This window comes from Ambystoma mexicanum, chromosome 7q (assembly GCF_040938575.1).
Source record: "Ambystoma mexicanum isolate Mex_15411 chromosome 7q, UKY_AmexF1_1, whole genome shotgun sequence".
NCBI lineage: Eukaryota > Metazoa > Chordata > Amphibia > Caudata > Ambystomatidae > Ambystoma > Ambystoma mexicanum.
The window spans coordinates 423,078,823-423,095,843 of NC_090941.1; positions in this window are offsets into that span (position 1 = coordinate 423,078,823).

Consider the following 17,021-nt stretch of genomic DNA (forward strand, 5'->3'; position numbering starts at 1 on the left):
ATGCGTGTAAGGATGCCTGAGTGGCTGTCATAGTTGTACCCCTACCAGCCCCCATGCACATACCACTGGCGACGAGGGCAGCCACGGAGCTGTACTCCGCTCCGACGGTGTCAGAGAACAGAACGTTGCCTGTGTTAACACGGACCCACACCCTCGGCCGGCGGCCATTTTCTTTTTCGCCTTTCACACGCAGATTGCAGTGGTTGCGGCCTGTGAGGGTGCTCGTGCGCCATCTGCTTTCTGTACTGTTTTGCACCAATTTTTAGAATCTCCACAGCCTAGCTGCTGCAGGGCTGTGGCAAAGAAGGAAAGAGGACAGCCAGAGGGTCTTCAGTCTCAAGTGGACTCTTCCACCCTGCCCACCAAGACGCCTGCTAAGCGCAGCTTCCTGTGAGTACCACTCATCACAATGGGGGAGGAAGAAGAGCTAGAGGGTGCTGTTGCCCCAATACCACGCAGGATGCACACTACTCTAGCTCCTATGCCTGAATTTGATACCACAGGCCCCCCATCCAAGCTGGGACCGAAGTGGCTCCTATGGGTAAAAAAATTAGAAATGTTCTTCAGGGCCTCGGGGGAGACGGATGATGAGGCGAAGATAGCCATCATGGTGTATTCTGCAGGGACAGAGGTCCACCGGATATACGACTCTCTCACCATCCCAGTGGTCACATATGACGCAGTTAAACAAGCTCTCCGAGACCATTTCCTCCCCACAGCGAATGTTGACTTTGACAGGTTTGTTATGTGCGCCAAAAAACAACTGGAAGAGGAATCACTGGACCAGTTTTGTGCTCGACTTAGGCACCTAGCAAGCTCCTGCAGATGGGTAAACGAGGAAGAAATGGTTCGCAACCAGCTGCTGCAAGGGTGTAACTCGGGAAAGGCGGAAGATGCTTTTGCAGTCGGACGCTCTGCCCCAGGGAGGGCGAGATGGACACCGAGGAAAAGAGATGGCCCCACAGTGCCAGGTAATACTCCGTCATGCCCCTACTGCGGGTATGACCTGCCGCATGTGGGTGAGTGCCCGGTGAAATCGAGAGTCTGAGGCCTGTGTGGCACACCGGGACATTATGCGAGGGTGTGCAGGGCAACAGCACCGGTAGCAGCCTCGAGAGGGTCAGAAAGAGTTGGCAGAAGCGACGCCCGGAGAGTGAGGGGTGTGTCGACTGTCGAACAGGGAATGCAAGACCTCAACATCGCGGAGGATGAAGAGGATGATGAAGAGATCTTTTTCATTTTGAGCATTGCTAAGGGCCCGGGCAGAAGTCGTCAATCTACGTGTACAGTCAACATTGGAGAGGTCCCCACTCCGGTCCTCATAGACACTGGGGCATCAGTCTGCGTGTTGGCAACTGAACACTACAATGCACTCCCATGCCCGCCAGGCTTGACAGAGTCCACAGCGCGGATAAACGCATTTGGAGAGGATGCACCACTTCCCATCGAAGGAGTGTTTGTGGCTCCAGTAACACATGGACAGAGCAAAATCAAAGCACACTTTTTTGTCACCAGCGTAAGCCCACACTCACTTCTGAGCTGTGCTGCATCGGAGGCACTGAACATTGGTCATTGTCATTTCACTTTTGCGGTATACCACGCTGATCTGGACCGTCTGTTACAACGTTTTGAGGTAATTTTCAAAGGCATTGGAAAACTAAAGGCCGACCCCATACGGTTGCACATTGATAGGTCAGTGAGGCCGACGGCACTCAAACATCGCTGCATCCCTTTCCATCTGAGGGCGCAGGTGGAAAAAGAACTACAGTCACTGGTGGACCGAGACATCATTGAAAGGGTGCAAGAGCCCACCCCCTGGGTCTCTCCAATTGTGGTGGCCCCAAAGCCCAAACAGCCGGGTGCAGTGCGGATCTGCGTAGATATGAGGCTGCCCAATGTAGCAATTAAAAGAGAACGTCACCTCATGCCCACCCTGGATGACATTGTTGGGGAACTCCAGGAAGCGAGAGTTTTCTCGAAACTGGACTTGAGATCAGGCTACCACCAGTTAGAGCTCCACCCCGACTCTAGATACATTACCACCTTCACGACTCATGAGGGGTTATACCAGTACAAAAGGCTCAGTTTCGGGGTCTCGTCCGCAGTGGAGGTCTTCCAAAATTCCATCAGGGGGGCCCTATCAGGACTCAAGGGGGTCATCAACATGTCAGATGACATCTTGGCCTTCGCCAGATCAGAAGCTGGACATCTAAAGCACCTAGAAAACACCCTCGAGAGACTACGCAGCCTCGGATTGACCCTGCACAAGGAAAAGTGTGAATTCTTGAAGGACAAGCTGGAGTTCTTTGGATTCATATTCCATGCTGGAGGCATTTCCCCTGATCCTGAGAAGGTGAAAGATATCCGAGAAGCATCCCCACCAGCATCCACGGCAGAAATAAGAAGCTTCTTGGGGGTGGTCAATTATTGTGGACGCTTCATCTGAGACTTGGCCTCTTTGTCAGAACCCCTGAAGGCGCTCACCAGAAACGACGTGGCATGGACCTGGACTGGGAAAGAGCAAAGGGCATTCACTGCCACCAAGAATGCCCTATCTGGGCAAGAAACCATGGCCTATTTCAACCCTGACCGCGAATCTGAGATCGTGGTCGATGCCAGCCCGGTGGGACTGGGAGCAGTCCTTATGCAGGCAGACCATCAAGGGACCATACAACCCATCGCCTACGCCAGCAAAGCTCTCACCGATACGGAGTGGTGCTATTCCCAGATTGAGCGAGAGGCCCTGGCCATATTATGGGGGTGCAAACACTTCAGAATCTACATTTTAGGGAAGCCAGTTGTCGTCGTGACTGATCACAAGCCCCTCATCCCGATTTTGTCAGGAGCCTCGTCCAAACCACCACCTTGCATGGAAAGATGGGTGCTGTTGCTAATGGAATATGGCGTCAAGCTACTCTATCGCCCAGGAACACACAACCCTGCAGACTATTTCTCTCACCATCCGGGTACTGGGCGGCCCAGGGACTGAATGGAGGTAGCAGACTGCGTGGAAGCCATTCACCTAGTAATCTAGTCAGCACTGCCTGTCGCCCTAGGGTGCCAAGAAATCGCGGACAAATCCAACATTGATGAAGCGTTCCTGAGAATAAAAGGTGCGGTTGCCACTGGAGAGTGGTGTGAAGTCCTCTTGAACAACTCCCGCAGGAATGAGGGGGCGCAAAAAGTTCTGCAAGCACTCTGGAAGGCGCGCCATGAACTATCGGTGACAGATGATGGCCTCCTGCTAAGGGGGCACCAGATTGTGATCCCAAGGTCACTGGTGGAGAAGGTTCTACAGCTCGCCCACAAAGGGCACCAGGGGATGGCTAAGATAAAAGCACATCTAAGGTTGAAGGTCTGGTTTCCCGATCTGGAAAGCAGGGTTGAAGAATTCGTGAGAGCCTGCATCCCCTGCCAAGCTGCGAGCCCTGTGGAGAAGGGCCCGCCCATTCAAGCCATGGAAAGAAGTGACCGACCATGGGGGACAGTTCATGCAGACTTCGGATCCACAGGCCGAGGCCTATACTTCTTGGTGGTGACCGACCAGTGGTTGCGCTACCCGGAGGTAGAGCTAGTCGAATCCACAGCCAATGACCACGCCACCCTGGCTTTGGACAAGATGTTCGCCACACATGGTTTCCCCCTGGAGATATGCTCGGACAACGGAGCACCGTTCAAAGGCCAGCAGTTTGCTCGCTATTGTGAGGAAAGGGGAATAAAACATCGGAAAGTCACCCCACTCTGGCCAAGAGCGAATGGAGAAGTAGAGCGCTTCATGCGAACGCTCAACAAGGTGTTCCGCATATCGGTGAATAGGGGGGAAGACCTCCGGCGCAAACTGTTCGACTTCCTCAGAGAATATCGTACTACACCACATCAGTCCACAGGGGTCGCCCCCACGGAGGCCCTCTTCAAACGGATACCAAGGGGACTGTTACCTGAAGTTGAAGGAAGACAGCCGGGAGAGATCGACAACAGCCACGTGCGAACAGAGAGGACCGCTCAGAACAAGAGAGAAACGATATGGCGAGGACTACCAGAGAAAGAGATCTCAGTAGGAGACACCATGCTGGTGCGCAATAGGAGACTGGAAGGAAAGTTGTCACTGCCATATGAAACACAACCACTGCGAGTGACGCATGTCAAAGGATCTATGGTCACCGCCGCCAATGCACGAGGGACAGTCACGAGAAATGTCTTGTTCTTCAAGCGCATAAGGGCAGCGGACTCTGAGGAAGCCGTCAGGCAAGGCCCAGATGACGACACAGAATTGATGCTGGAAAACGATAGACCGCCAGAGTCTCCTGGGCAGATGTTCCAAGACTTTATTATGGACCCTGCCACGTAACCAGTGGCACGCTGGTCGTCAAAGTTTGAATGGAGCCCTGTTGGTTCCAAGGTTTGGTAATGTTTATTGTTTGGGGGGAAAAGGAGGGATGTTGCGTAGTGTATACACTAGCACACGCATGCGCGAGCGTGATTGAGGCTCGCGCATGTGCCGTTAGGAATAAAGGCGGTCCCACGGCAGTTTGCGCCGGGGACCGGAGCAATCACACGTCTCCGGCGTGAGTTCCTGTATGCGTGTGAGGATGCCTGAGTGGCTGTCAGCTCGGGGCCCCTGCCAGCCCCCACGCACATAACAGGGATGATATTTGACCAGAAAGTGGCACATGTAGATTGGGGAGACAGCACACCTGAGCAGCTGGGACTCCATATTTAATGCATGAGGACAAGAAAGCTGTGTACACAAAAGATTTTAAAATGTCAGCAGCCCCTCGCCCCATGCTGGGGAGGAGGCCTATCAAGATGGATGATTTTATAATCATCTGGAATTTTTGGGCCAAAACTGAAGTGAGCAGGTGGGACACCTCAGCGGCATGAGCAGTAAGCGAGCGGGTGTTAAGCAGTAGAAGAGACACAGCAGATTGATTCTGAGTGATTTCCACAGGCAGATTGAACTGCCATCCAGAGGGAAACATTGCGGATGCCGGCGCAAGGGACAGAAGCTCCCTACCTAGTGTAGACTGCCCTGCCTGCCGGCACATCCGTTGCATGGACGGGCACAGACAGGCTTGCCTTAAAAATAAACAAGAGTCAGCTACGCTCTGAGTCGAAGAGCAAGTGAAATCAGGCAAGGTAATCACATGAGGAACACCCATACAAGTTAAAAGAAATTCAGCAGCAAAATATTAAAACAAGCGGCACTAAGAGCGGCTTTAAACTGGCACGCTCAGAGAGCAGCCTCACGTCTTTGGCATGGCAAACACTACAACGGCACTAAATGGTGGCCGAGCCAGGGGGTGGAGCAGAAGCCCGCCCCCTTGCAGAGAGGGAAAGAGGACTGCCTGAGTGTGGCGTCTTTACATAAAATAAATAAGAAGCAGCCACGCTCCGAGTAGAAGAGCAAGTGAAATCTTGCAAGTTAATCACATGAGGAACACCCATAAAATGTAAAACAAATTCAGCAGCAAAGTATTAAAACAAGCGGCACCAAGAGCGGCTTGAAACTGGGACACTCAGAGAGCAGCCTCACCTTTCCTCACCTCACTTCCACGCACTCACTGCCCCAGTCCCGCAATGTTCAGACATGCACAGCCCCAAAAGCACTGCACACACACAACCCTCATCAATCCATGCTCCCACACACACCACTGCACATTTCTCCAAGCATGATACCCGTACAACATCAGCACCTGTTTATATATAATCATGGTGCACTGTGTGTGCTAGTGACCGATATACAGTGCTGGGTTTACTGTGAGGACTATGGGCCTCATTACGAATCAGGCGTTACGGGGTTAACGGCGCTGTAAACGGCGCCGACCCTTAACGCCTGATTACAAGGTCCCTTAGCGCCATGGTGATTTTAGCGCCTCTTTTTGCAGGCGTTAAAATCCCTGGCGCTAAGGGACCATGGTGCTAATTACGTCACCGTAATTTACGGTGGCGTAATTAGCGCCGTCCCCACTCCCATTATGCCCTATGGGGCAAAAATGAGAATGGGGAAGGGTAAAATGGGAAATGGGGATTTATCGCCCCACTCACCTTGGAATGGGGCGGTAAATCCACCATCCACCATGGTGTAAACGTAGGTAAAGGTACGACCCAGGCGGTCGTAATGAGGCCCTATGACAAATTGTATGTGACATTACCGTGCTAACCTAGCATTGGGCCTTCTTGGAATACTGTAATTAAGGGATATAATAGTATCTGGCCTAACTGTGCTAAGTAGGCATAATGGAACCTGTAATTGCTGCTATAGGGCATAATGAAATCATATATTGCTAGGTTAACAACACATAACTTTTTCTGAGACTTCTAGTGACTTCGACAGAATATGTCACTGGTTTACCAATTGGGCTGAATATAATTCGGCATTACTATGCTAACTGTGCATACTGTAGATGGCATTGCCTCGCTAACTGTGGATATACCTGAACATTGTGATGTAACAATGCGAATAACTGGGATTTTAATGGCAAAATCTGACCACCGAGAGATTACCTATAATTGTGATTTACAAATTCACTGAAATGGTGGGACTACAGTTTTCTTTTTGTTTTACATTACCTGGTATTTAATATAAATTGCTGACATAGGATGGGAGTATGAGGGAAGATCATGTCAATCTTTCCAGGGGTACGATGATAATGCTAGGAAATGGAGTAAGTAATGGGATATTTGAGAAACAGTTCCTTCTTACCTCTATAAAATAATCTTTCATGCCTATTTAGTCATATTATGGTTCTGCTTTGGTGTGCACTGATCATACCTGTGCCTCCACATATTTTATATGTAATTGCAAGACTGTTGCTAACATAACCTGTGATGTAGCATGTATTGCCAAGTTTTCAGAATGTCAGAGGGGCACCTCTATCACATTATCTCTTTTGCTGCCTTCGTCTTGCCTTTTTTCTGTGTTGCCATGTTCTCTTTGCCCTTCGTCAAGGACCGACTCCAGGAATTTTCATATGGGTGGGGCAGATTTGTGATCAGGTGATCGGGGGGGGCGAATATCCGTTGGGTGTGGGTGTATGAGTGCCCTAAACAAAATGCTGGCATTAATCCACATTTCACAGATCCGTGATCAAACAAGAAATGCCTTCCCAGATCCGGAAAATACTTTTGCACTGCTAGATAAAAAACAGCACAGAGCAAAATGCAACAAGGAAAATAGTGTTGCAACACCATTCTACCTTTCGTCTCTTGTCATCTACTCTTCCCTTTTTATTATATCCACTTCTCCTTTACCTTTCACCCCGTAGTAACCCCCCATAAGGTCAGGCACCCATCATTCCCATTTACCTGCACTCCCACCTAACCCAAAAACCCACATCATATTTTGAGTGCTTAATTTGAAAAACAAATAAATGCCAGGGCCCAAATATTTTCTAGCACTAATGTGACACTGCTTGGTGGGCAGTTCCGCACCACTTCTGCCATCACCCACAGGGTTGACATATTTGGGGTTACACTACAGCTCATACCTGCTCATTGTGGTTGATTGATCTACTGACTATCACCACTTCATAATTAAAGTGAGTGTGAGACAATAAGGGCTTGGGCTCAAACACCCCCATAAATTAAGCAATGCATGTCTTTCTTGGCCTGGCTGGGGAAAATCAAGGGTGATGCTTCCTCCTCTTTTGCAAGGGCTGAGCAGCGAGGCCCCAGTCTGTGTTTTTTCCCCCGATGGTGTGCACTCAGCAATGCCACCCTGAACACTGTGGCTACTCCCAGCAGGCCCCAGAAGAGGAGCTTGTGGTCGCGCCATCTTGTTGTAAAAGACAGTCCCCCCTTTCATAATACTGAAGCAAGAAATAGGACATTTTGTTTCTTACAAAATGACATTTCAAAGCACAGAACATTTTAATTGAGTTGAGTGCATGAGGGACTGCTAACATGCAGTAGAGAGTGACAGGATAGGAGGGGGAGTGTGATAAGGAGGCAGACAGTGTGAGCTGAGGGGTTCCAGCTCCCTGGTATTTCTCCCAGTGGGGCTTGGAAGGTAGGAGGGGATCTTCCTTCGCTGCCATACCCCTGTACATCATTTTCTGGTACATATTGTTTATATACTCGTTATAATATGCTATTGTCCATGATGGCTTTTTGTTTGGTGTGTTTACTTTGATTTCCTATTGAATTTCACAATTGTGTTCATTATTGTGGCCTGATATTTTCAAAGAAAGTTGTGTGTGTGTTCTTGGCATGTCCTGAAGCATACACTGCCCATCTATTTAACCACTAGCAAGGCTTTTTTTTTTAAATAGCTTATACTGTGAACTTAATCACTCGTCGAGACACCTGATTTTGGCAGGTAAGGGATAGTGTGATTAAATGATTTGCCCAGGTTCACACACTTTGATTAAGTGGTAAAGCAACATTTCAGCCTAGGTTGAAATTCAATACTTGAGGATGCATCTTCCAAGCTCAGCTTGGTATAAATATGTGTTGAAGTTTGGTTTTGAATACCGAAAATAATATTCAATTGTATCCAATTACTTTAAAAAAAGCACATGATAAACCAACCTGAAAATGTACATACATCATTGTAGAAATATGTTGATGAAGGGAGTCATTTAATTTTGAATCATATTTGTACAGAGGGAACCACTCCTGTTTGCAGTATTTGCAAAAGGGACCATCCATGCAATTTTTATTGTTTACTGGTAAAGTAATGCATAAGACACAGGTAAATATTTCCTCTGATCGTCACTTTTCCACTAGGTGTCTGGAAAAGAATAAATCCATCCCACAATTAATGCTTGTCGGAGCCATCCATAAGGGTTTCTTTTTAATATGCCTGCTTTTACCAGGGTGTAAGAGTCAGGTGGATTCCATAGGAATTCATGAGTTTTCTACCAACATAAAAATACATGCTGGTGGAACACCAATCGGATTCGGCAGGGGGACCTGGAATAGCAAGCAAACTTGTTAAGACCGGCCTGCTCTCTAACTTTGCCTCCCAAATCATAGAAAATCCTACAGAACATAAAATGTGGTAATAAATGCTTTTAGCGCCCCTTTTTCCACTCCGCTTGACTTGAAAAAATGACCCCCTATGATTGTAGCTTTATTTTCCTCAACCTGAATGCAAGCTTACAAGTTCCAGCATAGAAATAATGAACATGTACAAAAAACTTTCATAAGAGACAAAGTGAAATGAAATGCATGACAAAGTAATTGTTTCAGACAGCTTGTTTTGCATCCCCTTAATTTCAAATCACCCAACAATCACACCGTATATAAATTTAAGAAGAAAAATGTCACAGCCATGGTCACTGCCAGTTACCTTTTCGCATCTACAATCAGTTCCTGTTGTAAATAATCTGCCTCTGAGACACATTAAAAAAAGATAAGACCTCACTGGCAGGCCCTGTGCAGCTCTGGCTGTTTGTGTTGGAGAGGAGAGAGTCAGATCAAGGGGGAAGCGGCATGGGCATTTGCCCCTTGTCCAAATGTTAAATCCACCTCTAATTGCACTATTTTGGAAATATTGAAATACTGTTTTTAAATTTAAAAAAATGTACACCTTTTATACTTTGCCCGCAATATTGAAGAAAACGCTCCTCTATTGTATTATTTTTCGAGTTGTTTGTGATTAATCTTCTGATAGGCAAATGTTTATTGGGGGTAGGGGTGGGAACAATCCTCCCAACCTGCTCCCTTCCCCATCACTGGTGGGTCCCACACCAAATCATTTCCATTACCAGCACTGTCTAAACACCAAGCACCCAGAATTGACACCAAACTTTCCAAACAAGGCCCACAATAAACATGATGTATTCTGTTTGCATGCATACTGTTAAGTTACTCAAGCAGCATGAGGTTATCAATTCAGTATTCATCAGTTTGAATCATGAAACGTTCTGACAGTTCTGTCTAGGCTTCTACACAGACAAAGATACATTCTATTTAGGTCTGTACTCCACTGGCATGTACTCATGTGAAGATGATCTTAAATGGGTCCATACTTGCCATCCTAGCCTTGTCATTTTCAGGTAGGGCCTTTTTGGACTAGTTTGGCGAGGTGCAGCTTGATTCTCTAGGCATAGCAAAATGAAGCACCCACATCTGAGCATATACACTTTCACTTTGGGAGAAAAACTGAAACCACCATGCATTGGCAACGCCAACAGCTTTGACTTTTGATTACGCATGGATAGGCTTTTGCCAGGCACTGCCAAAAGGGCATCACCTGGCCATAAAATGGCAACACCAGGGGAACTCTGCGAGTACCTGGGCTTATCAGGTCATTGCCTGGCAAAAGTCTGTCCAATACCTATACACAAGCCAAAACTGCTGGCTTTGCGATTGCTTGTCTAAGACAGGACTCCAGTGCAAGGACAGAGACAATGGTCCTCATTATAAGTTTGGTGGTAGCCTTGCCGGTAAAATTGGCAGGCTGCCGCCAAACCTGCGGAATATTCTGGCGCCCGCCAATGGGCAATCACGGGGTCATTATGGCCCTGCCAGACCCGGTAATTGCCCAATCTGCGGGCGTCAGAATGAAATGCTCCCCATTCCCATTTGAGCCCTATAGGGCTGAAATGGGAATGGGGAGGTCAGATGCACCGGCACCATTCCGAATGCTCGGGTGCCGGTAAGCCCGCCAGGTCTGACCTGGCGGGTGGGAAGGCACCCGAGAGCAGAACTTGTAGTTTGCTGGTCTGGTAACTACGGTACCGGCAAGCTTACGGGTACAGTAGTTACCGGAACGACACACTTATAATGAGGCCCATTTATACAGATATTGCTCATAAAATCAGCTGGCCGAAGACACACTAAGAGATTTGTATCACACCAGTAGCTCATTTACAGGTGTAATTAACACCTCAAAAGAATGCTTTAATATAACACTGCCAGGTCCTATACAGCACAGAGAATGATGTTATTGTGTGATAGAGCTTTGGCAGCGAGGGGCAATTAGTTGGTAGTAATGCCATAGGTATTCACCTAGTCATGGCTAGAGATTGGGTGGGTAAATGACGAAAAATGCCCATAGGATGTTTGTTTCCCCTCACATCCTGTCTCCATCATATCTGTGTTCATCTGCAGGAGTTCCGGCTTACACCTAATAGGCAAAACTCAAAAAGGATGGATGTAAGTAAACACTGGCATTGCTCTGGTCAGCCTTCCATACCATTGTCTGGAAATCAGCCTTGGCCGTGCCACTAATATGATCAAACAAGTCTAGACTGCTAGGCTACAAGGCCTACAAATGCCTGTGGTTGCTCGTGTTTCAGTACAGAGGATAAATGGAGCAGCAATTGAGACTGAACTGCACCTCTTGGTGGCAGAACCAAGAGTCATGTGCTAATGGCTTGTCCACTTCTGTAATGGCACAGGCGTACCAAAGGATTATGGCATGCAATTCTCTGCAGAGCAATGATAGTGGTAATGTTTAATTGAAATCCTTGCATCTTATACAGAAGAATGTATATTTTTAATATTATTTGTAAGGGCCCTGTGGTGAATCTTGGAATAATGTCAATTCTCCACATGGGGAGCCCTTCCCTGTGAGGCTAGGGTGGTGTGGATGCTAACCAATATTCCCCCTAAGAGTGGTAACATGTGGGAGATCCTTCCAGGGCAGGGCTCCCCTCTTGTGGATGAGGATGTATGTTCTGGGCCATAACCACTTTATTCCCTAATAAGCCCATTATCCCGCATACCGGTATGCCACCAGATATGCCTTACTGATCTTGGGTGCTATATTGTAACTTGTTAAAGTCCAGTAGTACTAGAACAAGGAAACAGACAAAAGACTCTTGTAATTCTCCAAAGAGGAAAACTCCTTTAAAAATGGAAGAAGAACTTAACGTGTTGTCAAACCCAGGTGGAGTTTCAAACGCTGCGGGCAGAACGGAGTCAGAGGAGAGCGGTGGGCACTGTTGAAGCAGATAAGAAGTTCTCCATGGGTCCAACTGACGCAGACCCAAATGCGAAGCAGCAGAGAAGAACCAAACAGCACAACAGAGCATAGAATTTCCGCTGGGCTGTGGAAGCCATAGAGTGAAGCCTGGTGCAACGGACAGAAGAACCCCAGTCCCAGGAAGTCCCAGTGGTGTGTCAAAATCCATTACATTATAACGGGAGGTGCGAGAGACCCAGACAATAAGCCCACTGACCACCAGAGATGAGTCAAAGACACCAGCCAGTACAAAATCAAGCATCCGTGGAGAGCTTCCTCATCGCAGTTGCGACAATAAGCGCACTGACCACCAGAGACAGGTTGGAGACCCTAATCAGTACAAACCAAGCATCAGAGGATAGTGTCCTCATTGGAGTGGTAACAACAAGCTCACTGACCACCAAAAATGGGTCGGAGACCCCAACAATTGTAAAATAAGAATCCAAAGACAGCTTCCTCATCACAGTGGCAGCGATAATCCCACTGACCACCAGAGATGGGTCGGGGACCCCAACTATTGGAAACCAAACATCCAAGGAGATCTTCCTTGTCGCAGTGGCAGTAATAAGCCCACTGACCCCCAGAAGGGGTCTGAGACCCCAACAAAAGGTAAATGAGAAAGCAAGGAGAACTTTCTCTACACAGTGATGGCACTAAATCCAGTGATCTACAAAGTAGGGACTTTGCTAACACCAAAACAGAGTGACAACGTGTATATCAAGCTGAAGAGTGTGAGAAATAACTGTTTAGACACCCAGAGAAGGGAGTCATTCTCCTGGTGAAGGGGCTAAAGCTCTTGGGACATACTCTAAAGACGCCAGGGCAAGTGAGTCATTCCCATTGGCCCTTTGAACTGTGCCAAGAAATACCATGAGATGGGAGTCATTCTCCTGGTCCTAAACTGGGAGTTGTGCTGGAGACGCCAGCCGAAGGGAGTCATCCCCCCTGGCTTTATTGGAAACTGTGTAGACCTATACCAGGAGAAGGGAGCCATTCCCCTGGATGTGGAAATTATATAAGGCTGTGTGAAACCCACCTTTCATTCCCATGGTATTCTTGTTGCAAGAGAACATTCTTTTAAAACACTACCTGAGCATTATGAGAAGAGAGACTTTCTCCTGGAGTAGGAACTTTCTGTTAGATTATGCTTTAGTTGTAGTGTGAGGGATAGAAGTAGGTTGTGACACAGGATGGTACAGTTTGATTTGACTGACATTCTGACAAACCCTTTAGTATTAGGGTTGCGGCAGGAAAACCCCTCTTAGAAGATATGGAGAGTGAGGGCCTCTTTATGCACAAATAAAAGTCTATAACCACTACCATGCCACGCTTCAGCTTCCTTCTTCAACACCCTTACAGCCCCCAGTCGATGCACCTTCTGTAGAAATCTGTGTGCAAGCAATATTGTGTCATTTATTATTTGATTAGGTTAAGCATTTTATTAAGCACGATGTGAAAAAACGCTATATTCCCACAAAAAATGAACATACTTTAAATTCCAAGAGCCAACTTTGTGATTTTAGGTTTGAGAAAATAGTTGTAGTCAGCCTGCTTGATTAAGTGTGCTGCCTCACTTAGAGGTGCGAATGGCCCTTCATCTCCCTGGTCATTTGTGCTTTCATGGCAGTGCGGCATAAATCGTTGGCCAGGGCAAGCAAACAAAACCTGACAGGGCCTCCTGCAGTGCAGCCTCTCAGAATACTAATCTCTCGGAGCTTCTTGCTGCACATTTAGAGCAAAATGCCCCCCTATGCTCCGATGCCCCCAGTCCCTTGGGTTCCACATTCAAGGCCTCTTTTCTAGAGGGGTAGGGATCGGCCTTGGGGGCGGCCTGGCCCCCCTGCTGGAACCATGCCTGCCTCAGTCTCTAGAATGTGTCCCAGAGAGTTTAGCTGTGAATGTTCTATGACATCGTCTTACCTGCCGTTTTCCCTTTTACTATCACAATCTGCCATGAAATGCACGAGGTTCAGCTGTGAATGTCCAATAAGACTTGTCCTCCATGTTTCCCCCTTACCTTCTCTTCGCTGCCTTTTACTAACACAATCTGCCATGAAATGCACTAGGTTCAGCTGTGAATGTCCAATAAGACTTGTCCTCCATGTTTCCCCCTTACCTTCTCTGCTCTTCGCTGCCAGAGTCGGGAATGTGTTCCCTGCGTCTCGTTGTGAATGCCGCTTACGTACCAATCCCTCCTCAGCTCTATTTACTATGAAGCGTTTGTGTGATTTACCATGCCGTGCATTACAGAACACTCAAATACAACAGGGAGATGCGTATACACGTGTATGCTTCTGCCAGGGGTATTAGATATCTCAATGTTTGCTTTGGGTCACGTTGCACAGGAGAGAAGGTACATAAGCTCAATTTGTGAAGGGCCGCTGAACCTCATGATGTGCTTCCTCTCACATTTCCATAATCATGTTCACCTCATGGACGCATGTTCAATAAGCGATCGTAAATCTCTCCTTCCTCAGAGCACAGAATGCCATCGCTTTCATCGACATGCTGTCATCGAGCCAAGCTCCAGAGGTCATAGCGTGGCGCCTGCAGTGCTATGATAGCGAATTATGAAATGGCTTGGGAGAAAAACTGAAACCACCATGCATTGGCAAAGCCAACAGCTTTGACTTTTGATTACGCATGGATAGGCTTTCGCCAGGCACTGCCACAAGGGCATCACCTGGCCATAAAATGGCAACACCACGGGAACTCTGCGAGTACCTGGGCTTATCAGGTCATTGCCTGGCAAAAGTCTGTCCAATACCTATGAATTAAAAGCGTCTGCAAAACCGAATTTCTATTTACAGTATATGTAGAAAGGCATTCACCAAATGCGCAATCACATAATCACCAATGGGTATACCATGTCTGTGTATCACACGTGTTTATGACAGTTGAATGTTCGTTCAACCCTGTTCTGTTGATGTGGATCAGAGCTAAAAAGGAGATGAACACATTCAAAAATATGTTTCCTCTATGGCGTAATGTATATGTAGTGCGGTGAAAAAAAAAATACCGACGTGGGCACTCACTAAAAAATAAATATATATATATATATATATATATATATGTCACCCTTTCATTTTAAAGAAAAATTATTCATCAGGCTTTCTTCTAACACTACATAATCCGTTGTAACCTTGTCGTATGTTTGTAATCCAGAATCCCTTATGACATGCTTCCCGGCCACGCCATTTATCAGAGTAAATACCACAATAGTATTGAAGGCACACACTTTGAATTCACATAAGCCCCGTTCTTCTAACCCAATAAGTTATTAACTTCGCAATTCAAATGGGCTTACCATACAAGCTCGGTGCTCCTGCAACCATGACAACTGCGCAGCCAGACGGTTTGAAAATGGACTGTATAGTCTTAGGCATGATGTGATGTTTAAAATTTGAAAACACAAGGTCCTTGTCCTCTGTCAAATTGCATTTACCGATCGGCACACAACCTCAAAGTAAATTATTTAATGTGAAGGTACTGTGAAGTAATTAGAAACGTTTGTCCGAGTGTGAAACTCACCAGACAAATGCAAATTGAAGCAAAGAAACATGCAACCATACACTTTATCTGATCTAGGCCGGTGCTTAACTTGTGTGGATGAATCCCTTGGCCCTACAACTTATTTCTGAGCACATGCACTTATTTTCTCAGACTCAAGTGCAATTATTATGTGGTATAAATGTCAGTCATAGTCCCACCGCAAGCCACAAGGTGTTCACAAGTCATGCACATCTACATCCAAGACTTGCTCAGTGTTATTCATGAACTCGATGAGCCATGTGGTGTTACTTTGCAGAATTTTCATTTTTATGAAGAAACATGAGCAGAAATGTGACATTACTCTATGATCATACTAGCCAAGCATGCGCGTTGCTTCAGTAAGCTGGATCACAGTCATTATTTTGTGGTCTCCTTTTTCAAGGCAGGGGAGTCCGTGCACAATGATTTTGCTCCCGGTGCCACATCCCAAACCCTCTCTCTCCTTTGGCCTGCTCTCCTCGTGTTTCCTTTCACAGAGGTGCTTGACAACCCCTCTAAGCTCCCCTCTGGCCCATCCCGGGTCCCCCACTTACAATGGTTGTTTTCACCTCTTCTGCTCACTGAACTGGTTTGAATCTTGATCCCCCATCTTCTGCTGATGTTGTGGGTTTTACTTCTAGTCCCATCACACAAAAGGATGCCACAGTGAACAGTGTATGCTGAAATATGTGTCTTGCTGGAGATGACACAAGGGGGACAGTGTATTATGGAATGTGTGCGTCTTTCTGCAGTTAAAGCACAGAGTATGCTGAAAAGTATGATCTGATTGGAGATTGAAAAGCCACCTTGCTGGCTGATTGAGTAATGCATCATTTTAATTGAAACTGCCACACATCAAAAGGATGTGCACTATGACAATTCAAAGCACAACACGGGCCTTGCTTGCAAAATTCAAAAACTATGCTAATATATTTACCTTCAGGTTACAAAGACCCACTTTTCAGCACAAAAACTGACATTATATAATTAAATATACATGTGTGAGTGATCAAAATGAACAGCAGCCCATCACTTAAAGTTTGTCACATTAATAAAAAGTGTTGTGTGCAAAGAAAATAAAGACTCTGGGTTAGACAAAATGACATTTCTCCTGGACAGTGGGGCTGGCTTCACAAAATGAATTTCCCCCACTCCTGGCTTTGCTCAGGCATCCCCAGCTGACAAGCAATTGCTGTGAACATTTTAGGCCCACGCAGATGAATATAGCCAGGAGCCTAACCATTATTTATTGGTGGGCTGTATAAACAGAGGATGCAGTCAAGTGAAGAAGACCTTTAAAAAATACCCCAAATTTAAGACATTCACTGGGGGATGGCATGCCATAAAGATACACTCTTGGCTATATCCCATAACTTAGATGTGGGTTCCACAAGAGTGATTGATCATTTTATTGCAGGCCTGAATCAATAGCCTAATGCACAGGTCTAGATCACTTGGGTTCAGGGAAATGGAAAATTGAAACTACCATTTAACCATGTTAATTATGTGGACATTGACTTTCATTGCAAATGTTAGTTTATTTAATAACTTTGAGACACAAGACTTACTGGGTTGT